Source organism: Gopherus evgoodei, chromosome 9 (genome assembly GCF_007399415.2).
Source record: "Gopherus evgoodei ecotype Sinaloan lineage chromosome 9, rGopEvg1_v1.p, whole genome shotgun sequence".
Lineage (NCBI taxonomy): Eukaryota > Metazoa > Chordata > Testudines > Testudinidae > Gopherus > Gopherus evgoodei.
In genome coordinates this window covers 82,449,560-82,473,660 of record NC_044330.1, presented here as the reverse complement: position 1 = coordinate 82,473,660, position 24,101 = coordinate 82,449,560, and the positions used below count along the sequence as shown (strand labels likewise).

The following is a 24,101-nucleotide window of genomic DNA, read 5'->3' as shown; positions in this document are numbered from 1 at the left end:
GATTTTACTCTGGAGAATGTCACAAGCATATTCCGAGAATTAATCAGTGGGCAGTAGCTACATTTTCTGGAACTTTGTCACCATATAGCATAGATTTTCAAGTCAGTATGCAATTTAACTTGTTAATTTTAGTAAAATTAGATTTTACAAATGTAATTCTTGCCAGATTCATTTCTCTATAGAAGTTTCCAAATGATGTATTAGTTGGAGGATCTGTTTCCAAACCTTCGTTTAGTTGGAGTATGAATTAAAATCTGGTATAAGATGCACTCTGCTATTTTTTTTAAATTAAGAAACAAGGCTTCTATATTCTTTTGATACCCACAAGAAACTGCACATATAATTTGGCAAATGTGCTGAAAAGTGAAAAACAGTAAAATACAATTAAAACAAATATTCTAACTTTTGTATCTAAGTATCTTTGGTTCTGGTAGACTTTATTATGGAAGGTACAACAACTGAAAAAACCTGGTTATGTTTGCATTCAACAATACTTTAATAAGCATCAACAAGCCTCACATTTTCGTTTCAGCTTTGTGTAGTAGTTCATTTAACTATCTGGATTAAGTGCAGTGTAATATGTACACTTATGGTCACACATTTACTTCTGTATTATGCGGCTTTGTTCTAATATAGTTTTCAATCCCTTTGAACACTGGCATTTTTGAGACTGCCAGCCAAATTAACATGTAGGAAGATTCTCCTATGGGCTCCCAAGAGTTGAATTCTAGAATGCTGGATTACTGTTTACACAGAACTGAGGCAGCTAAACTTAGATACTCTATGTGTTGTATGCATAATATATAAAGATTCATAAACTTTATCTCACACTACTACAAGATCAGGTAAAAGTAAGTAGGTAAAAAATGTTTCATATTTAAACTTTCCCTCAGAAGTACACTTGAGTAATTCAATATTCTGATGGTATAATTCAGGTAATCATATTTAAAAAGAAAAGTTACAAAAGAAAGCAACGTTTTCCATAAGCAGTCTCTATTACAAAGGCTTTAAGAAAAATCAGAGAGAAGTCTATATGACTAGTGTGATACAGCATGGCCAGAGGGCAGCAGGAGAGTGTTAGCAGGGAGCCTTATTCCCTGCAAGGGGAGGAAGGTTTGCTATAGATTAACTAGAGCACCTGAAGCCAATTAGAGCACCAGCAGTCAGTCATGTGATAAAAAACCCTGCTTCAGTCAGACAGTGTGGGAGTTGGAGCAGAGAACAGTTTTGAAGAGAGACCGAAAGGAAAGTTTGGAGGAGTGCTGCAGTGGGCTGACAAATCCAAAAACCCTAGGTAAGGGGGCACCTGGCTTATGTAGAAGGAGGACAAGAAGCCCCTTCACAAGCTGAAGGGCAGGAGTGGGAAGTAGCCCAGGGGAAGGAACCGCTAGTTCAAGTGGTTCACCACAAACCTCACGGCCCCTGGGTTGGGACGTGGAGAAGAGGGTGGGCCCAGGTTCCTCCCTCTCCACTCCCCTCCTCAAGGACAATAGTGGGGTAATTAAAATACCGATTCAGAGACAAGCAATGGTGCCCTGAACCTTCCCCAAAGGAGAGAAAGCGCGAGATCCAGTATAACAGTACTAGCAATTTGCCACACTAGCTTCTCACAAAACAAATACTGTATATAGCACTGTGACTGACCTCACTTACAAATATAGAAAAACGCAGAGACTGACGGCTGAAATGCCAGCCTTCCCCTCTCTCTTGCTCCCCAAATCCTCTAACACGCTGCTGCGATTATTATGGATTCCCACTGACTTGGGCTCAGTATTACCAAATGCTTAAATGAACACAAGGGATCCAAAAGCAGGGGGTGAGGCGGGCAACCACACAGATAACAAGAAATGGGTACAATGAAGTGACACTAGATCAGCGGTTCTCAGACTGTGGGTCAGGACTGTTTTAAATGGTGTCGGCAGGGCTGACAGACTAGTTGGGCCTTGGGGCTGAAGCTCAGGCCTGAAGCCAAAGCCCGAGGGCTTCAGCTGTGGGTGGGGAGGCTCAGGTTACAGGCCTTCCACCTTAGGGCTGAAGCCCCTCCCCTCTGGCAGCAGGGCTCAGACTTTCAGACTTTGGTCCCCCCTCCTGGAGTTGTGTAGTAATTTTCATTGTCAGAAGGGGGTTGAGGTGCGATGAAGTTTGAGAACCCCTGCACCAAATGTTAGTTCCTCAGCTATGAAATTCTGTACTTAAAAACATTTTGTTAAAAAAATTTTTTTCAAATATATTTTACTTCAATCAAAAAGTTAAAAGTATATGCAACATTAATATACAGGAAATGGTAAATATCAGACTTTTACTTAAATTAACAGAAGGTAACTAAGCTTAATAGGCAGTGTTTAAGATTAAGGGGGGGGGAAATCAAACAAACAGTCTTTTACCAAGTAAGTTAATAAAACTATATCCACTGGGATTGAATAACGGAAACGCCACTAAAACTTTAACATAACATCTCTAACAAGAAGCTATGATATGAAGTCATTATTAGTTTTCCTTGACAAGATATTACACCTTTATTTTATGCAAAAACTTGCATTTGTTTTCACCATAAAAAATTCACAATTAGTATAACACACCAACAGTAAAGCAACAATTTACAATAATTAACAAGCTTCTAGTTAAATGAATCTCCTAGGAAAAGCAATGTGGATATTATAAAATCATAGGCAAACTTGTAAAAGTAGAAAAAATCTAGTCATTTATATTCACAGCTTAATCGTCTAAAGAGAGTAGCACAGTGAGTTTTGCATGAAAAGAAGTGACAACTAATAAAACATCTTGGGAAAAAACACTCCACAGAAAAGCAGCAGTGCTTTTTTGACAGCTGTTTTATCAGGGCTTGCATCATATTTTGAGCCAGATTTTTCCTGATAGAAATAATTTTACTAATTTTTCTGAACATCCTGCTACTTTTGAGTAATCTACTTTTATCTTAACACCTGAAGAAAGAATTCAGCATGTACAAGGCTCTTAATTAGTAACAATATCTACTTTAACGTAATAGGAGGGAGAAGAAAGAGAAAATTAGCCTGTTCTAAGGAGAAAAGGTTGTTTATACTCAATGTCTGTATGGATTTTTTCCCCTTCAGTCTTGTATAATCAACAAAATATAATTGCCTTTTGTTGGATTCAGATGCTAGATCAGTATTTATTTCTGGATTTAATAAATTTTTAACCCAGTGACTAGGTCTCATGTCAAAATATTTTCCCAATACCCAAATGTCTCCCCAGAGGGCACCACATGTCCTTGAGAATACCATGGAACTGTGTTCCAGTGCGCCTCAGCAGACTTAACGTTCTTGGCAATAAGTAATACAATTTCACACACATATACATAGTCTCATGTGATCTGTTGTGATTTTTATTTTGTAAAGAAACAACAGTGTTGGCACAGGATCTCACTAATAAAAGGCCACCTGCAAATCTTTCATGTTGGCTCTGTCTAGTAGGTGTCAAACTTTTCAAACACTGCTTCAAATAATATTTAAAATGAGATGCCAGCTAATTCAGACCCAGCATTTAGGATCTGCAGAAGTTTTTTCACAAACACTGAAAACAATTTTTTGTAAAAGTCAAGAGATTTCCTATTAAAGCATAAGTCTCAAGAAATGAGCATGACTAAACAAATCAGATTAATTGTCCAAATAAAGCAATGAGCAGAAGCTAAACAGATTGCATAAATAGTGAAAATTAATTACAGTACCACATAGATGCTAGAGTGGTCTGTATACATCTTAGATTTATTACATAGTTAATACGTTTGTTTTTTAAAGTCAAGAAATTCAAAATTAGGGATAAAAACCAAGAGTAATTTAGATGTACCAACCAAGAAATACTCATTTGAGTTCATCCATCAACAATAACTCTGTCCTTTCACTGCCACTTGTCCTCTACTTCCCTGTAGAACAGCCCCACTAAGTGCTACATTAATTTTTTCATGTTGAGCATATGCATTCCTAGATTAAGGCTAGATGAGGCAATTATGATCCATCTAGTGTGATCTCTTGAGTAACACAGGCCATAGAATTTCTTCCAGTAATTTTTTCACCAAGCTCTTAACTTCAGGTGGAACAAGAACCTAGCTTTTACACAGATATCCGATAGTATGTTACTTATCTCTGCTTTGTCTTGAGTAAAGTTATGCTGAGGAGGAAGAAAGAAAATCTGTCACCTTTACGTCCAGATAGCTGTGACAAAGTTTAACTCCAGTCTGTATTTGTAATGTGGGGATTCTGACCTATTGGGAGACTAAATGAAGTATCCAGCTCTTTGAGTAGTGGGGTATACGGACTGGGTCTTGCCTGGATCATGTGTGGATGGGAATAAGCAGGATGCGGTCTCTGGGCTGTAACAGGGTGGTGGGGAAAATGATGTCTGCAGTCCTTACTTAGAAGCAGGGAAACCACAATTTACATGCAGATATGTAGAGTTTCTCTTAGGTAGCTAGAATCTGGCTCAAAAAAATCAAAAGGCCAAATTTGTTTACGGGTCAGAAATACCTGGTATTGGTACCTCAAATATTTCCAGATTTTCTAGATATTTCTGATTTTTTGGTTTACAATACTTTATATTTCTGATTTTTCAATGTGTTTCCTCCGTTCCCAATAATTATGTTCTAATATAAATTAATGCTCTATTTATAACCAATTCAGAGATTGTTAGAGCTTTTTATTTTTTGGAAAAAGCTTCTTATAAACTTTGACATGTGAAAATTTTATGAAAATTGCTACATTTGAGGCAGAGAAAAAGCTAGGGTTTCCTGGCTTGCTTTGGGACTCTACAGAACACCCTGCCAACTCCTATTGAGGCATTCTGACTTCTGAACATCTTAAATCTAGTATAACCTGCCAGCAGAGTTTATGACCTCTAGAGTTTATAGGTTCAAAAACCCCACACCTGCCCAAGCCATGGAACTAGAAACTTAAAAAATGAAAACAAACAAGAAAAAAAAAAGTCAAAAATCAGTCCCCAGTGAGAACAAAAAAAGAAATTCAGAGTTAATACAGGGCAGGCTATTTTGAGATAGGAAACATTTCACAAACTGCAATACATTCCCAGTTTTTCAAACATCAGTCAGATCTCAGACACCCTGTTGTATCACCCCAATCTTAAAATATTTCTCCCGTGCCACAGGACCACACATAAGAAGTTTTAGGCAGATTGGTTTATTTATGGCAAAATTAGAGGGGGTATTAATCAGGCTTTTAACAGAAGCCTAGTTACAATTTTAGTTCTGAAGAGACCACTGTCTCTCCATAACACTAATCTGTTCAAAGCTCGTATGTTTTTACTAAATCTTTGGAAATAATTCAGAATGATACCCAAGTGATTTTTTCTACACCGTCTTGTATAAAGTTTGGCTTCGAGCCAAAAAAAGGCACCACACGTTGAATTGACAGACTGAAAATATTCTTTAGGGCTTACCCAACAAGTATGTGCAGTCAAACATTTTCTATATTTACAACTGGGAAAAATACTGTATAATTTAGGCCCATGTTCTCAGGCTGGGAGATCTCAGTGTTAGGATAAAGAATAAAGTTAACTCCAGAAACAGAATATAAGATTCTTTAAAAAAGGGACTACACTGCTTTATATTAAGTACATTCTTGCAGGAACTCCGCTGTTTAACCTGTTCTCATCCCCCCTTACTATCCAAATAAGCAGCAGAATGCCACAGTGATTTAAGGTAGTGCTATCTGCAAGATGCTCCTGTGCAGAGTTACTTTCCATGTGACAGTACCAGAAGCTATATGAAATGCATGCTGGTCACAGTATGAGAGTCTTATTGCTGCTGCAGTCATATAGGAAGTGCTACTGCTCAGAAGCATATCCAAAATAGCGATTATGAACGTTCTTTTGTTGAAGCAGCAAAGAATCCTGCGGCACTTTATAGACTAACAGACGTTTTGGAGCATGAGCTTTCGTGGGTGAATACCCACTTCGTCAGATGCAGGTAGTGGAAATTTCTAGGGGCAGGTATATATATGCAGGCAAGCTAAAGATAATGAGGTTAGTTCAATCAAGGAGAATGGGGCCCTCTTCTAGCAGTTGAGGTGTGAAAACCAAGGGAGAAACTGGTTTTGTAGCTGGCAAGCCATTCACAGTCTTTGTTTAATCCTGAGCTGATGGTGTCAAATTTGCAGATGAACTGAAGCTCAGCAGTTTCTCTTTGAAGTCTGGTCCTGAAGTTCTTTTTGCTGCAGGACGGCCACCTGAAGGTCTGCTATAGTGTGGCCAGGGAGGTTGAAGTGTTCTCCTACAGGTTTTTGTATATTGCCATTCCTAATATCTGATTTGTGTCCATTTATCCTTTTCTGTAGCGAAAAGGCTTGTTGGAGGCTTTTAAACAAATGGCAGAGTACCTGGAGACACAGAAACTCATCAACACCACAGAGAAACTTTTGTTGTTGATTTTAACTGTTCTTCCAAAAACAGTTTCCCCGGTAATATACAGAAAGAAGAATTGTGGTACAAATCCTTTCATGGGCCATATTCCAGACTTTGTACCAGCATAAAAGTTGTGTTGGAATCTTTCTGGAAATAGTTATGTTTAAAAGCTGTTTTGATTAACTTGATTTTCCTGTAGCGTAGACAGGACCAGAAAAACGAACCATCAGCAGTGGCTTTGGTACTAGGAAGACTCCCTTGCATTTATAATATGCCCTTGACATTTTTTTGAGAGCTCCAATCCAAGGAAATTAAATTTGCAATTATATGGATTCAAAGGGTAATCCTTTTACTGAAGCAATTTATAATCCTCTGGAGGGATTAAGTAAATATATAAGAGCTAGATAACACTGATGCTGGAAGCTTATACATTTTTGTAGTTAGGTATGACTGACCATACCTTTGCCACATCAAGGGTCATCCCCAACTTTTAACTAAATGGTTAATTTACTTAGTATCAGGCCCAAATACACAATTTATATAATACAAACATCTATTACATTGCCATTTGGGCATGCAGTGTATCAGTTGTTTTTTTTTTAAACCTAACTCTGCATTCTGAGCATTAAAGTGATTTAGGCATTCAATACTGAATGTCACAGTGCCTAGAAAAAGAAAAAAAAGCAACACAGAAACAACACTATGATCCACAAAGCACAATTTATGCCCCCCCATACAATAAAATGGGAGAGAGAGGTGCCCTCAGACTGGAATTCTTAAAGTTAGCATGCTAGATGGAGTCGCCTACGTTAGTCAATAGGAGGTGCCCACCAGAGGGGTGTGTGCTAAGCCCAGTCACGTTTCTGGAACGCAGGCTGCTTAGAGGCATATAGCTGTGCCAGAGATCTAAGAACTGGGGGAGAATAGGAACTTAGCCACCTAACAAAACAGCTGGGGGCAGAGAAAGGATTTGAACATGGAACTGCCAAGTGAGCACCCTAACCATTAGGCTATGGAGTATTCTCATGTGGCTTCTCTGATGTGGAACATCTTCAATAGAAGAGAGTGACTTTAAAAAACAATGGAATATTTAAACATTATTTGGGCCAGAGAACAAGTTAGAATGGCTAATCTTGTGGTTAGAGCAGTCATCTGAGACACGGCAGATCCCTGTTCAAATCCCTTCTTCTCAGGAGAAGAAGAAACTTGAACTAGGGGTCTCCCACGTCCTATGTGGGTACCTTATCCACTAGGCTAAAGATTATCTGGGAACACCTGCTCTGTTCCCTGCCTCCAGCTGTTTTGTATAACTCTGCCTGAGGGGTCTGATTTGCTAGGCATGCTCAGAGGCTGCCTACCAGATCAGGCCCCTGCATGAGACTTGGGCAGCCAAATGCCCGTCTTTCCCGGTTTATGAATTGCTCGGGGGTTGGGCAAGAGACAGGTGCCCAGGCGCCTATAGTGAGACTGCAGAATGAATGCCCAGAGGAAAAAAAAATTAGGCACCAAGAGACTTTAGGTACTTATAGGGTTAGGAGGCAGCTGAGAGGGCATTTTGTGGATCATAGTGGTACCTAAAAATGGGATTTAGGTGCTTAACTACCTTTGTGGATCCCATCCTTAGAGCACAATACTATGAAGGAGCCAAGTGGCTTCTGAAATGCGCTATTTCCACTTAGGTCAATAGGAATTAAAGGTACTCTACTCCTTGCAGAATTGGGCTCTTAGAGTGTTTAATTCTCCAACTACAAGGAGCAATGGGATTAAGATTTTTCCAGCTACAGGTGTTTTTTGTTGGTTTGTGTGTGTGTTTAAACAGATGAGTGCACAACAGTCTGTTTGCTTCCATTTGCTGGGAATACAAGATATTTTGGCATCAGCTAACTTGTTCAGTTAATGCTGTCCTGAAGCTACAAAGCATGAATTCTTCAACACGTAGCACATTAAGCTTACTTAACACAATTAAAGATAATTTCTTATGTGAAAATAGGCTAATTACATCTCAAAGCAGTGCTCTGGATGTTTAGGGCCTGAAGGAATCCATTTTATTTGTATGTTAATACTGTACTTTGAAATCCTACATATCTCTCATTTCTAAATCTGAAAAAATGGCCTTAAGAATTACAGGAAAAAACAGACAAAAGTGTCTGAAGATAAGCAAACGAATGACTTGGCTAGAAACTGCAGATTTATGTCGCAAAGGCAGAGCCAATACTCGAGATCAAGGTTAGAGACAGAAGGTGAAAAAGAAGAACTCGGAAAATAAGGAACAAAGATTGTGAAAATGTCTGTAAAAGAATTCCACAACAGCTGAAACTATAAGCACAGCATTGGCTGAGAACACTTAGAAAACTGTTCGTCTGAATGCTTTGCACTTAAGATTAAAGCAACTTTAGAAAGACAGGACAAGATTGTAAGCCCTTTGGGGCAAGGACAGTCTTTTTGTCATCTGTTTCTACAGTGCCTAGCACAAGAGGTTCCCAGTCCATGACTGTTACCATAATACAAACAGCTCAGCAGCAATATGTCAGACCCTATTCAGTCGCCAAAACAGAAGCAGGTTTTTAACCTCCTCAAGCAGCTACAGGTTTCTGTAGCAAAAGCAAAATGTTTGGATGAATGCTGATCCCTTGTGAGATCTCAAGAGGAGCTGCAGGTGCTCAGAATTTCTGAAGTCCAGGCTATTTACATAGGTAACTAACTTTAAGCACCCATGTTTGAAAAAATTGATGGTAATGGGAAAAACAGAATGAATTAGTAATTTCTTTCATTAGAAACACAGGTAAAACTGAATCCTGTCTAAGGCAATCTGCATTCAGAAGAACCAAGTGCTGCTCACTCAGTGAGCTACCAGCTCTTTCTTCAGTACCTGGGGAAGAGGTAGCCTGTGTCTGAAACTACACAGGCCAATATACTGTTTAGTAAGCCTAGAAACAGTCTCAAGGAAATGAGTATGTCTATTCAGACTAGCCCATTATACTGAAAAGACATGGAAGTGCTTCTGACGTGGTTAACTTGAAGACAAGTGGCAAGGTACCAAATTCAAGCCCACTAAGTGGCTGATTTAAGTCTACTTTACCTTATGGAGGATATTAATTTGGGTACAGTATTGAGGATTAAAAAGTTATAGGACAAGAAATGTTTGAAAATGCTTTCAGATGAAACTGAAATATGTAAACTCAATAAGCTTTGAAATAAAAAGTGAACAAAGAGAAGCAGCAGTCTAATAGGGAACAATAAAACATACAGATTATTAAATATCATATTCCAGGAAAGGTTCTCTATTAAGAAACTGGTGGGACCAGTCATTTCTTTTCCAACCCAACAGTAGTAAATACAGGACTTCACAGCTTTAAGACAAGCAGGAGTTTGTTTTCAGGCCTACATCTGCACTAAAAAAGCAAAAAAGTTGTTTTCTTGCTAGCTCTGAGTTAGTCTCCTTATGGGAATCAGAAATGAGCTTGGTCTACACTGTCAATTTATGATTCAGATGCAAACTTTTCCAATTTAAGAACTCATTTACAAAGTATGATTTGCTTTAGTTTTGTGCTTCAAAATTAAAAAAAAAAATTACAGGCCTTGCTACAAATTAAGAGAAATCTTAGGCCCAGTCTACACTATGATTTTAGGTTGAATTTAGCAGCATTATCTCGATTTAAGCCTGGACCAGTCCACAAGACGAAGCCCTTTTTTCTGACTTAAAGGGCTCTTTAAATCAATTTCTTTACTCCACCTCCGATGAGGGGATTAGCGCTGAAATCGGCCTTACTGGGTCAAATTTGGGGTAGTGTGGATGCAATCTGATAGTATTGGCCTCCGGGAGTTATCCCAGAGTGCTCCATTGTGACTACTCTGGACAGCGCTCTCAACTTGGATGCACTGGCCAGGTAGACAGGAAAAAGGCCCACGAACTTTTGAATTTCATTTCCTGTTTGGCCAGTGTGACAAGGTGCACGTGACTACAGATCTCATCAGCAGAGGTGATCATGATGGAGTCCCAGGATCACAAAAGAGCTCCAGCATGGTCCAAACCAGAGGTACGGGATCTGCTTGCCATATGGGGAGACAAATCTGTGCTAGCTGAACTCCATTCCAGTAAGTGAAAAGCCAAAACATTAGAAAAAGTCTCAAAGGGCATGAAGCACGGAGGCCATAACACAGCAGTAGGGTGTGAAAATTAAGGCGCTAAGGCAAGCCTACCAAAAAACCAGAGAGGCAAACGGCCGCTCTGGATCAGAGCCCCTAACATGCTACTTCCCACTGCAGCAAAGCCATCCACTATGACCTACACATTTCCCAGAGTCACTACCCTTGATATCAGCAGCTCAGTGATTGTGTTGTCTATTTGGATCATAGCAGCCCCCACAGTAGATTTGCCCACTCCAAACTGATGCCCAACTGACAAGTAGCTGTCTGGCGTTGCAAGCTTCCACAGGGCTATAGCCATTCACTTCTCAACTGTGAGGGCTGCTCTCATCTTGGTATTCTAGTGCTTCAGGGCAGGGGAAAGCAAGTCACAAAGTTCCATGAAAGTGCTCTTATGCATGCGAAAGTTTCACTGGGAATCGTCCCAGACCTGCAACACTATGTGGTCCCACCAGTCTGTGCTTGTTTCCCGGGCCCAGAATCGGTGTTCCATGGCATGAACCTGCCCCATTAACACCATGATGGGCACACTGCCAGGGCCTGTACTTTGTGAGAAGTCTATGTCTATGTCCTCATCACTCTCATCACCACGCTGCCGTTGCCTCCTCACCTGGTTTTGCTTTGGCAGGTTCTGGTTCTGCATATACTCCAGGATAATGCGCATGGTGTTTACAGTGCTCATAATTGCTGCGGTGATCGGAATGGGCTCCATGATCCCAGTGCTATGGCATCTGGGCTAAAAAAAGCACATAATTGTCTGCTCTGACGGAGGGAGGGGCGACTGACGACACGGCTTACAGGGAATTAAAGTCCACAAAGGGGGTGGCTTTGCATCAAGGAGAAACACAAACAACTGTCACACAGAATGGCCCCCTCAAGGATTGAACTCAAAACCCTGGGTTTAGCAAGCTGTTGATTTCGCAGAGGGAGGGACAGAGGAAGCAAATGAATACAAACCAAATTGTGTCTTTCTTGTTTTGATCCACTCCATCTATCTTTTACATCTTTAGGGTGGCAGCAGAGGATGCAGTTTGACTGCTAGCCACCATCATCTCCTGGCTGCTCACCAGAAGACGGTGCAGTAGGACTACTAGTCATCGTTATCTCCTGGGTGTGGCAGAAGATGGGAATGACCTGGCTGAGTCACTCCCATGTCTGCCCAGGCGCCCGAGTGACCTCACCGAGGTCGGTTAAAAGAGCACACAGCAGTATGAAGACGATGGCTACCAGTCGTAACACACTGTCTGCTGCCAAAAGGCAATGAGATGCTGCTGTCTAACAATGCAGTCCCACGTCTGCCAGCACCCAGGAGACTTATGGTGACAGACAGCTGAGTGGGCTCCATGCTTGCTGTGGTATGGCGGCTGCTCAAAAGGTGTGAAACAATTGTCTGCCATTGTTTTCATTGGGGGGGGGGCGGCTGACGACATGTACCCAGAATTACCTGCAACACTGTTTTTGCCCGATCAGGCATTGGGATCTCAACTCAAAATTCCAGTGGGTGGAGGAGACTGCAGGAACTGTGGGATAGCTACCCACAGTGCAACGCTCTGGAAGTCGACGCAGTCCTCCGACTTAATGCACTTAAGAGCATTGTGTGTCCCCACAAAAAATAGACTGTATAAAAACGATTTCTGAAAAACTGACTCTACAAATTCAACCTAATTTCATAGTGTAGACATACCCTAAGTGTTTACTGCCTTGCTACACCAAAACAAGGGGAAAAAACCCACCTTTTTACTAAGCCTCCAAAGGATATTTAAACTATCATGTCCCAGTCTGATTGCTCAGCAAGTCAGTCTAAGGCTTGCTCTCTACACGCACAATAACTCAAAGGTGTGATGTTAAAATGACTTAGTTAAACTGGTTCAGCTTTGTTTGTGGATGCTCTCATGTCATGTAATCATACCTTTAGTTAAATCAGTACAACTTTGTGTGAAGGCAAGCCCTAAATCTAACAGCACATAGGACAGATTTATAAAACGTGAAAGCTTTCCCAATTTTGATTGAATATGTCCCACTTGAAACCTCCACTCTTTTCCCACTTTTCCTAAAATCACCAGAAAGGGAAAATGTTCTTGACAATGACTAAGATTAAGATTGTCAAAGTTATTTTTAGTATAAGTCACAGATAGGTCGTGGGAACTAAACCAAAAATCACAGAAGCCTACAACCTACTTGTGGATTTTTACTAAAAAATGACAGGGAGGGGGAGGGGAGGAGGAGAAGGGAAAAGGGGACAAATGAAGTCTGAGCCTCATGGGGTGGTGAGATGGGGGGGGGGGGGGAATGAGAGCTAGACTCCTGCTGGGGGTGGGGTAAGGAAAGTTGACACAGTGGATGACAGCTCCAAGGCCCCTGCCACCCACACTGGCTGAGAGCCCCGGAGCCAGCAGCTCGGAGCTCTGGGGGCCTGCTAGCTGACAGCTCTGGTCCCAGCTGAAGATGTCACTGAGGTCTCTGAAAGTCATGGAATCCATGACTTCTGTGACCTTCATGATAAAATCTTATCCTTAACAAGGACTGATTTTTGTCTGTTTCTCTTTCCACTTTGGTAAAGACTGAGGGCTAGGAAGCGAGAGTGTTGTACAGAAAAATTGGGGTTGCTGTAGTTCGAACCTAACGTCTAATAGGTTAGTTATATAAAATCTTAAATCTTGTATTTTAAGATACCTGCGCCTGAAATGGCAAAAGTATTACCCTTTGTTGTTGTACCCATACTAGAAAGTTAATTTTCATAGATGTTCCATGTTTTAACAAATTTCCATGGCTGGAGAAACCTTTTAGATAATGTCTGTGTACAACCATTTTAAGACTATCAATGGGAAGGAAGGAAAGAATTAGTAACATATAAATAGATTTGGACACACACTTTTGTACTTTTTTTATCCACTCTACTTAATATTTAGAATCTCTGGGTGGTTAACACATTTAATACCTTTATATCCTTAAGTCTTTGTAAATATTAAATGCTACCTGATTCCTGTTCTTTCAAATAACTATAGTATCACAGTCCTTTGGTAATCCTAATTAGAGCAACACATTTACAGTACAGATTAACCAAGTAGCTGACTTTGCTTAAATCTCAACAAGGCAGAGCCAAATGAACCAACCCTTTTTATAGTGCTATCAGTACTGAAGATATTTACTGTAGGGCACTAAATAGCAGTAGATATGTATAATCATTATGTTATAAATAAAGTAACAGTCATCTTAACATCTGGCTTAACAAATATCTTTCACCTGACAAAGTAAAAACTACCTAGTTCAAGGACAGTATACCAAGGCATGGCTACCATAGAGTTCTTAGCATACAAACATCTCTTTTGTGGGTGTTTCAAGACAGCCCTCTCCCTACACAACCAACTGTTCATTTTATGGGAGAAGTTAACTATTCTCCATAACTCAAGTACCTCTTCCCAGGTGTTTGCTTTTTATTTAGTCTTTCAGTTTCCTGCAACCTACCACTCTCTTCCTCCATGAGCCAGCTTGTGTTCTTTCTCCAGTTCCATCTACTGCTTTGGAAGGTAATGAAACAAATTATACTGATTGGGAAGATTCAAATGAGAAGAGTAGCAGCCCTTTACAAAGATCAAAATGGCATGTCACAAAGTATGAAATGTGGCTTTAACAAACAGCATGTAGTAACTGTGATACGTTATTGAAAGATGCGAGTTCACTGTATGAAAGAAAAAAGTGCGTGTCTAGAACTGGGGAGAGGAGGGAAATCATACAACTGTACTTGCCAAGAGAATAAAATGCATGACTGTAAGCTGTTTGCAGCCAACACTATATACCAAATAGAAGTGCTTGAAAACACACCAAGGGGACAGTGTTTACAATTGGTGATACATAAGGACATACAAGTCTATGGCTTTTTGGTGGATGTTAATTTGTATAGCACTTCTACAAGTGTCTCCCTCCCATCATTATCCATTTTTGTGCTTATAACAATGAGAACAACAGTTAATTAGATTCAGACCCCATAGCAAGCATTAGATGACAGATTCAAGACATACTTCTTTCAACTTTCCAGGAAGAGTTAAGAAGTTACGCACTGTATATCTATATATCAGAAAGCTCTTTTGCATTTCACAAAAACTTTTTATGCTGCAGTCACTTATTTTCCACCCATTAAAAAAAAAAACAACACAACAAATTTCTCTAGCTCACTGGTTCCCAAACTGGCCCATGCAGCTTATCCTCACCTCAAACTAAAATTAAAAGAGACATAAAAATCTCTAAATACTGTAGATTTTTCCTGAAACAATTATGATTTCTACAGGGATCTTATGGAGTTATAAATAAGAAAAAGGAATCCATGAGAATCTTTAGCTTTCATAGTTTGGACTGTTTTAATAAAGAAACCCTGCTGTAGGTAGAAACAAAGTGGACATAAAACAGAATTCAGCTTACTCAGATTCATCTTTATTTTTAAATCTGATTGGAACCGTCAATCTCAAAGCTATTTAGAAATATATATATTTTTTAAAATCTGAAATGTCATCTAGTTAGTTATTTCATCAATATATTACTACTGATTAGGACTAAATATTTCCTTGCTGTGTGTCAGCACAGTTTCTGCTTTAGAAAGGTAAATAGTTTCTACTTTATATTGTAACTTGTTTTTTTATATCCAAATGCCACTTATGCAAGTTTCCATAAGATACCACCACGTAGCAAAGAAAGTGTGTACACTTAATGCCAACATAAACAAGATAAGTCCACACTGCTCCTAATTAAATCGTTGATTGTGTCAGTCACAATGCTGATTTTAGAAACTGTTTTAATAGATTTTTTCACTTATTAACTATTGAATCAATGTTTACACAGAAACATGTAATGCCTTTTTCTTTCATCTTCTCCATCTATCAGTGTTTAGTTATGTATTTTTCCATATACTCACTGGCTCACAACTTATCCAAGTTTCTTTCAAATAAGAAATATTCAAAAGTCCCAAATTTAAAAATGTTGACACTCATTTACATTCTTTCACTTTAAAACGTTACTAAAGAACTTTAAAAAGAAAACTGTCAGTTCCATATGATCAGGAAGACTAAGATTCACGGAACAGGGCAGAGGGTTCTACTTCTGATTATCATTAATTCACCATTGACTTGATCTTGTGCCTGTTGACTTTAACTGTGCAAACTCAACTGGGCAACTTCACAACTATAATGTACTTCAATTTTTCCTTAGGTAAAATTAAGATGAAAGTAGCCCTTTTTCCTCGAAGACTTCCTGACATCAAAAAAGGACATGAAACATTGCACACATTTGATAGGACAGGTGAAAGACATCACAGAGCACCCAGTGTTCAACTCCAATAAGACCAGTAAATAAATCTAAGACCAGCCAAATGCATATGACTCCCAGTAACTAGGCAGTCTTAAATTTACTCTTGGGGGAATTCTGTGTCACTGCACAAGCGAAGAGAGAATGTTCCCTCAGATTTTACTCTTTCCCTGCAGATTTACACACCCTTCTGAGTGGTGGTTCTGAGCATATACGTCAAGAGCAGCCAAGGGAGACATAAATCGCCTGCTTGCGGGGCAGGGCTGGACAAGTGTGCAAGACTTTGTCCCTCTCACTCGCTATCAAGTTGCGCTTGGAATGGCAGGTTTGGAGATGTCCCACTCGGTGGCTCCTACCCTACACCGGGCTCAAGCTGCCAGTCCTAGCTGGGCTGAAGGGGGCACTGGACTTCCTCTTCCCCTTCATGGGCTGCCCTCGGACTGGGTCATACCCACAGCCAGGAACCTCCCTTGGATTCAGAAAGCGCTGCATACACACACATCCCGCTTCCTGCCGCCCTCACTCCCCAGCCACGGGAGGAGGGAATCACTATGTGAGGAGCTGTTCCCCCTCCCCCATCTGCCCAATCTCCATACATCCAGACCTTTCCCCCCCCCCCCCCCGCCATCAACTCTCACTCCCCTACATCTGGAGCTTTACCCTTGCACTCAACCCCGCCCCACCCCATCCCATCCAGACTGAACAGTGACAGGCTGAAGCTCAGGCTGTAGGGCCCTCACAGTGGGAAGGTCCCAAAGCTCTTTCCCAAAGCCACACAGATGTACTAATACGCCTAGTAAGGAATCTATACGTCAAACCACATTTCCTGAGTCTTTTCTGTTACAGACATACTTGCTGATGGGTATTTAGAAATAAATTACCAAAATACCTGAAAATGACATGATTATATTGTGTTATTTTGACAACTAAAATATGCAGAATTTTAAAATATTGTGCAAATAATTTAATTTTTTGGCACAGAATTCCCTTGGGAGTAAAAGTTATATTTAGGGTGTACAGAATGACACACTACAACCTTCTGTATTTTTTTATATATATATATATATATATATACACATATACACACACACACACACACACACACACACACCATACACGTAATAGCAGTGTCCATCTTAAGCACTCAATTATGAAACTAATAGAGTTTCAGTATTATGTAAGTATTAAAAAATAACTTGCATGTTATGAAGATGTTCTAGTACACAATGTATTCTTTGGAAATTAAGGCCCCAGTCATTAAAGATGCTGTCCGATTATTAAAAAACTGGAAAAGATTAAAAATCAATTTATAAAGTTAGGCAAATTTCTTCAATTTTGAATTACCCTGAAAATATTTTAGCTGATAGGGAATGTAAAGAAAAAAAATCAACCATTTCTCTATTGGTGTGGCCTAGAAAATGTGTTTTGTGCAAACTCAATAGCTACAAACTAAAATCTAACTACAAAAATGCTCTACTAAAAGCTTTCCAGTAGAAGGAACTGAATTCATTGAAGCTGTTAAAAGCAGACGTTACATTCAAGATAGGGGAAGAGTATTCAACGAATGTTGATGGATACAGTTGCTAACGAAAAAAATTTTTTTTCCTTCAAAATATTACAAACAAAAATTAAGTACTATTCCAAAGTTGACAGTGCCCTTTCAGAGGTATCTACAAGTCATTTTAAATTTAAAACTATCATCTAACTCAGGTTAGTTTACAAAACAAACTGCTTCTTACTCGGAATAAAATAAAGTGATGGATCTGGCACAAAGTTAAAAGATTAAAACTTCCTTGTCCTTATGTATATGATGAGAACCAAAGAACTTCAAGGTCTTTGCAAATGCTAGATTACTAATATGATCGTCTAAAGAAAATCAATTTTAGTCAGATATACTGATTAAGATCCAGGTCTAAATATTGAAAAAATAAATCCTCAGAAAACTGAAGCAGTTCCATATTAATCAAGAGAGACAGAACAATAGTAGATTTACATTAAGACTGGAAATAGACTAAGGGCTCTGAGCCAATGGTCTGTCTATGCTGGTCGATACACAGAAAGGATTGTGTTAGCACCACGGAAAGAATAAATTATCGCTGCTTTTACAATAAGCTCTTCAAGAATGTAATAAAGAGTTCAGTGTGTGCTCCTCACTCAGGAATCCAAAACTTTTCAGTTAAGGTCTGGCTTGCAGTAAAGATAACAGCTGAAAACTAACCATCTTGACCTGGGCAAACTTAATCAGGATTTGCCTTATATTACACACTAGAAAGCAGGTAAAAGGAAAAATCTGATGTTGTTTTGCTGGTATTTTGCAACAATTACATTATATTTTCTAGTAGCAATAGTTTGATTCAGAGACCTGGCATTGGTATTCAAAATAATTTGAAATTTAGCGATAGGTTGACTTGAAATTAAAATAAAGATTATTTCCTTCTTTAGTCTCTAAGACATCACAACCTTATTAATATGAGGACACACCTGCTTTCAGAGGCATATTTTTAAGTCTCCCTTAATTACAGGGAATTAAGTATTTATGTCACAGAAAAGTATTCCCAGAACTTTTCATACCCAGTGTATTTTTTGTAGTTGACTTTAAGTTTTCAAAATTCATGAATCATAGGATCACTAAATAATGGTTGTATTAGAGCTAGGGTTCCTGTTCTGAACTTAAAACAAATGCATATTTTTGTTTAGATACAATATACTTCATCCAGAAGAATCCAAAATATTTTTCAAACAATGCATATACAGACAATCATATACTACAGAAACACACAGTACAACTGAAATGCAGTGACTCTACAAATTGGTGGGAGTTGCAAGTGGGGGGGGGGGGGGAAAAAGAGCATTGCCAAGGCCAGTGGGACAAACTCTCTTATGAAAAGGGCACTTGAATTTTTACGGTCTACACAGTGCAGACAGGATTTTGGTTTTAAAGGTCTCATCAAAACTTTTCCAAAAAATAAAATAAATAAAAGATTGGTATTAGTATTGACAGACCTCCACACAGTCAACAGAATACAAAATGTTAACCCCTCCAAAAGCAACAACAAAACCTCAAAACATTTTAAAATGTCCTACCAAAATATTCTGCTTGACTTTGTTGCAAAGCTGGTTTCAACTTCACCTCAAAGGAGGACATAGTGTGTGATCAAGGACTGTGGCAGGAAACACATTTGTATAGACAGAGTTATCTTTATTCTCGCTAAAAAAAAGTGTGTACATTATGAGTTACTGTTCCAAATAATTCCAACAGTCAATTATTTGAAAATATTGATAGGGTAAATGCTTTAGTACAATTAATTGCTGAGCATGACAAGAAATTCTAATATTACTTTAAAGATGAAAACTACTTGAAATATGCATATCTACAGATATACTAGAAGTTATAATTATTCAAATTCATTGCCAAGGTACTGCCTAACTGCAGCCCAGGCCAAGTTTTTGAAAAAGAAAATCTTGTTGCAACAATACTGAACCTACAAGTGAGTGATCTACTTGTAATAGCTTGTTCCAAGAAACTTTAAGATGGTCAATACAAGGGATCTTTTAATAGAATCTTGTAATTAAAAATTGCAGGTTAAAATACAATGGAAAATGTTCACTACACTTTTCCCCTACCCTACTGGAAGGACAGAACTGGCAGGAGACCTTTCAACTCTGCTTTATGAAATATCAGACTAATGTGACCCAATCTAATGACAAGAGATCACAATGAAATGCAAGGATCCCACAGACCGCAAGACTCGGAACACAGTGAGGCAAAGTCTTGGAAGGGAAGAGAGCATACCAGCTAGCTATTTTTCCAACAGGCACAAAAATTAATATAATTTTAGGTCTCAAGAAATGCAACCATTTTTCCTGTTATTCATATTTATCCCTTTTCACACATGTCCTTTCTGCCTTTTACTTGAGGAGTCTGGAAGGCAAGGATAAGAAAAAAAAAAATTCCTGATAAAGACACTGGACAGTATATAAACTACCACTATTTTTTTATTTTAGCACATAAATCCAAAGATATTTTATTGGTTTAAAATGCAGAAAGGATGGTCCAACTATTAGGGGACTACTCTGGAACTCAGGAAACCTGGATTCAATTCCATGTTCCACCACAGACTTAACACATGATCTTGGACCAATATCTGTGTGCCTCATGCCTCCTACATCTGTAAAATAGGGATAACAGCACTATGCTACCTCACAGAGTGTTTGCATGGACAAATACATTAAAAGATTGTGAAACACTGATATTGCAGATTTCTGTAAATACCAAAGATATATACGACCTCGTAGTTCTACTGTAAATTTAGTTGTTTTCTGCGTCAACGTTAATACTTAGGCTTTGGGCAAAGCTTGCAATGACTTCTGATATAAGCAAAATCTAAGTGCCACAGAAAGAAAATGATTTTAAAACACAAAAACTGGCTGAAAATTGGAAAATTCTAGTTCGTTTTAAAAATACAACATACGTTCAGAGATAGGAGTCTCAACAGCAAGCTTAAAAACAAAAGATGAACCTATCTTCAGTATTAAAACCATCCAGGAATAAGAAGTCAGCTAGCAGACAAAGAATAGTTATAAACAGGAAATAAATTCTGAGTCTGAGCTAAATACACCTGTCAGCTAGGTACCACCCAGGGGTTAGTTGAAAAGATTATAGCTATACTCAATTCATAAAATGCCTGCTGCAAAAGGTTTAGAAGAAAAGTTGCCATACTGCATACTGTGAGACAAGGGTTCCTAGAGGTTCCCTCATCCCGAAAACCAGCACTATACACTAAAGTAACAGCAACAGCCTTTTGTTAGAAACCAATAATAGGATCACACTGGAAAGCAGTTACAGTAGGATACCCACCTTCACGGCTGTCCCTAGCAGGAGGGGTACTGGGCAGGGGTAAAACACAGTCCCTACTAGCCACAGATCAGATGGCAGGACCGACCTACCCAGAGGAGGGAGGCTGAGGGAGGTGTTCAGTCTCTATTTGCTGATCACGCCAGTCAAGAGGATCAAGTAGAAGGCTACGTGGCATTTGCAGGCAGCAGCGCCGGCTGCTGGGGAGGGGGGGGGGGGCGAGAGAGGAGAGAAGAGAGGGACTCCAGACCCTGAACCCCCACCCCCAAATAAATAAACGGAAAGTAGCAGGGGGAAAATATTGGGGACTCGCTGGAGATAGCCCGAAGGGGAGGCAACAGGAAGGCTGGCTACGTTCCCGCTGGCTCCGTATGGCACACATTGGGGAGGAGATGGGGGTGGGCTCATGGGAGCAAACTTCCTTCTCAAAAGCGGGAACCTCACTATGGTCTTAGTCCAGCACCCCCTCTGCCTGCCCCACGGAAAAGGGGGAAGGAATCTGATATCCGCAACGGGACAGAAATGTAACCGCTCCCCCCGTGCGCTCCCTACCCTCCTGCACCCCATCGCCCGTGATACACGCCCTACCCTCCCATCCCAGTGCCCTCTACATCCTCCTGCCCCCATTCCCCCACGGTGCGCTCCCTGTCCCCCCACCCGCTTCTCCCCCATCTGCCCCCATTCTCGCACGGTGCGCTCCTTGCCCCTATTCCCGCCCCCATCTGCCCCCATTCCCCCACGCTGCGCTCTGTCCCCTCACCCCCTTCTCCCCATCTGCCCCCATTCCCCCACGGTGCGCTCCCTGTCCCCCTCTTCCCCCACGGTGCGTTCCCTGTCCCCCCACCCCCTTCTCCCCATCTGCCCCCATTCCCCCACGCTGCGCTCTGTCCCCTCACCCCCTTCTCCCCATCTGCCCCCATTCCCCCACGGTGCGCTCTGTCCCCTCACCCCCTTCTCCCCATCTGCCCCCATTCTCCCACGCTGCGCTCTGTCCCCTCACCCCCTTCTCCCCATCTGCCCCCATTCTCCCACGCTGCGCTCTGTCCCCTCACCCCCTTCTCCCCATCTGCCCCCATTCCCCCACGGTGCGCTCTGTCCCCTCACCCCCTTCTCCCCATCTGCCCCCATTCTCCCACGCTGCGCTCTGTCCCCTCACCCCCTTCTCCCCATCTGCCCCCATTCCCCCACGGTGCGCTCTGTCCCCTCACCCCCTTCTCCCCATCTGCCCCCATTCCCCCACGCTGCGCTCCCTGCCCTCATTTCCCCACCTCCCGCGTTGCGCCCCCTGCACCCTACGAGCCTCCCCGTAGGCGCCCCTCCCTAGCAGGCCCCATGGCGCCCCCCGGCTCCTGGCACCGCACGCACCGCCCCGGCTGGGGAGCGCCCGCTCTGCCCCAGCAGCCTGGGTTTCCGCAGTGCCCGGCAGGGAGCCCCTCCGGCTGGGGTAACACCACTCACCGAGCCCAAGGGAACGGGGCGCGACGCGAGCGGAACCACTGCCCAACCTCAGCGCTGCCAAGCGCCCCAGACGCCGCCAGACGGCTCCGCCATGATGGAATGTGGGCACTGCGCATGCGCAGCTAGTACAGGCGCCTACAAGCGTGATAACCAGAAAGAGGGGCGGCCGGGCGGGACAACCAATGTAATGACACTAGCGTCCCAGTTTGAACCGTTCAATCCGGCAAAAAGGACTCGGGAGGGGAAAATTCCAAATGAGAACAATTTCTGGTACCCATTAGTTCAAATAGGATTATAATTTAAAAACCTGAGATTACAATGGGAAGGTAGATGAAAGTATAATCAGAAACTGTGATTATACATAATTATAAATTCAGAGGCATATTATTACAAAACTAAAAGCAACACTAAAATAAGATTACTGAAGGATAGAGGAAAAAGTGGGCCTATAATAAGACCCAGTTGAGATATTGTTATTCATTATTGGTCCCACAGTGCAGTAGGCATAAGGTTGCCAACTTTCTACTCACATGCCCCCTGCCCAACCCCTCCTCCAAGGCCATGCCCCACTCACTCTCTGCCCACTCCGTCACTCACTCTCCCCACCCTCACTCACTCATTTTCAGCTGGCTGCCTGAAGGAGTGGGGGTGTAGGAGGGAGTGAGTGCTCTGGCTGGGGCCAGGGATTTGGGGTGCAGTAGATTCTGGGCTTGGGGGTGGAACCGAGGGGTTTGCAGTATAGGAGGGGGCTCTGGGCAGAGGCAGGGAGTTGAGGCGTGGGAGGAGTTACAGGCTCTGAGCTGGGGGTGCAGGTTCCATGGTGGCACCAGAAATGAGGAGTTCAGGGTGTGGAAGGGGGCTCCAGGCTGGGGCAGAGGGTTAGGTGCCAGGAAGAGGTCAGGGGTGTAGGCTCCAGGCAATGCTTACCTTAAGCAGCTCTCAGAAGCAGCAGCATGTTCCCCCTCTGGCTCCTATGCGGAGGTGCTGCCAGGTGGCTCTGTGCACAGCCCCATCTGCAGGTGCCGTCCCTGCAGCTCCCATTTGCCATGGTTCCCAGCCAATGAGAGCTGTGGGGGCAGTGCTTGGGGCAGGGCAGCGTGCAGAGCCTCCTGGCTGCCCCTGCATGTAGGAGCCAGAGGTGGGACATGCAGGCTGCTTCCCAGGAGTCGAGCGCCACAAAGGCTAGCAGGGAGCCGGCCAGCCCTGCTGCATGGCAGTGCCAACTGGACAGTCAACGGCCCAGTCAGCAGTGCTGAGCAGAGCTACCAGGATCCACACCCGGACACCTGGTCACCCTAAGTAGGCACTTTATAGACAAATGAAGGCAGGATGCCAGCCCTGAAGAATATACAAAGGAAGCACCAGAGATTATTCTGCAAACTGCTCTGCAAGCATGGGCCCTATGCCCATGTGGAGCCCAATATGTGGTTAAAATTGGCCCCCCATGCAAGTCTTTCCAGGTAGAGTTGTTTAGGACATAGTGGTCTAAAGCCCAATTCTGCAATTACTCAGGTGGGAGTCTAGCCTTAAAGACTATGAATCCATGAGTAGTCCTGTTGAACTCTACTATACATGTGCTTAGGTAGGTGTACTGTAGCAGCAATAGATGAATAAGACTGCAGTTCCTAAGAAGGCAGGGGAGCTCGAGTCTTTGTTTAATACAACGGGGAGAAAGTGAAGAGTATGAAAATTGGAGCTGAACTTGACATGTAATTTAACCACCTATCTTTGACAACTTGCTCAACTGAGGAAAGAAAACACTTTCCTTTTGTCACTTACCTGGCAGAATAATTTACAGTTCTCTTCATTCTTACCTACTCTCGTGAGATGTTCAACTTTTTATTAGGACTAGTTAACAGTGATACTGTAAGAAAAAGAAGAGCTAGGACTCTATAATATTGCATTTCATACTTTGCTAGGAGATACTTTCACTGAGGGCTAGTCTACACTAGAATTG

At 41.6% G+C, this 24,101-nt stretch overlaps 1 protein-coding gene across 2 annotated transcripts in view; it reads right to left on the bottom strand.

Annotated features, from left to right (window-relative positions):
• LOC115657179 (fibronectin type-III domain-containing protein 3A-like) overlaps window positions 1–22,252 on the bottom strand; it is an 88,858-nt gene extending 66,606 nt beyond the window's left edge. For both annotated transcript variants that reach the window (XM_030574592.1, XM_030574593.1), the window contains exon 1: window positions 22,145–22,252. The gene's annotated coding sequence lies outside the window, so the exon portion shown is untranslated. The remainder of the gene's footprint in view (window positions 1–22,144) is intronic.
• Window positions 22,253–24,101: the final 1,849 nt, after the last annotated feature.